We start from the raw sequence: 1,209 nt of genomic DNA on the forward strand, positions 1-1,209 counted from the left end.
ATATAATTAATTTATATTATATTCTTATAATTCTTAGTGTGTGTGTCGCTTAAAAAAGATTCTATTTTAGAGACTAGATATTTTGCTGATCGCAAATAGTAATTGTACACTCTTATTATTTATAATTACATAATAGAGAGAATTTAGATTTCTCACCAAAAAATACCAGCGACATGTATTATCATGAATCATAATTAAACCCTAATATTCTTAAAAATACAATATGCTTGACCTATATTTTGCCCGTTGCTGTTTCCTTACTCATTTTAGCCGTGGCAAATTTCTCGTTATGTACTTTAATATACGCGCATGTGCACCGAGGCGAGCAGTGAAATGTCGCTATTAGCTAGATAGCTAGATGAAATATCATTACGATGGACGGTGTTAAAATACGACGCTATTTGATTCATGTATATGTAGATAGTATCTATTTTTCGCCTGGAAAATGTTCTACCCGGTGACAATGCGGGAAATAGACCACCGGAATCGTTTAGTGAGGCTCAGATAGTAGCAATTCCCTTTTGCATCAAAAATGCAATATGCAATGTGCAACGTACTCGGGAAGTTCGTCGAAAACCGGCAAAATTATCGGAATTGCAATGTCCATATACGAATTAAAGCAGTATTGTTTGTCACCATATATGCATTCCATTAATTGGATGGCTTTAAATCAAAACGCATTATTTGCGAAACTTTCAAAATTGGAATTTTGTCATTCACCAGTTCCGAAAGTAGGTCGAAAAGAGATCATTAAACCATTACAAAAAAAATTCAGTATTACGAATACATATCGGTAAAAAATAAACATTTAATATATGCATATACTATATTACATTTGATAATATTAACGTTTGGTAATATATGTATATATTAGAAAGAGAGAGAGAGAGAGAAATTATATTTTATACATATTTAAAAAAAAAATTACATTTATTATATTATATTTAAATCATATTCGTGTTTTATGAACGTATGTGTTTTTATGTGATCGTAAGAAATTTCTCTCACACGAATAGTGAGATATTATATATACATACTAACGAGACCGGAATATATTAATATTAGAAAAATATGAAATAAAATGAAAAAGTTGCAGAATTTTATTTTCCACATTTATTTCACATTCACATTACTAGATGTTGATTAATGCCGATATACTGCAGATATAATCTGCGCAAAGGGAGAGCGCATGAATACATGCGCGAGATG

The sequence above is a fragment of the Formica exsecta genome, unplaced genomic scaffold (genome assembly GCF_003651465.1).
Source record: "Formica exsecta isolate Colony F162 unplaced genomic scaffold, ASM365146v1 scaffold568, whole genome shotgun sequence".
NCBI classification, from domain to species: Eukaryota; Metazoa; Arthropoda; class Insecta; order Hymenoptera; family Formicidae; genus Formica; species Formica exsecta.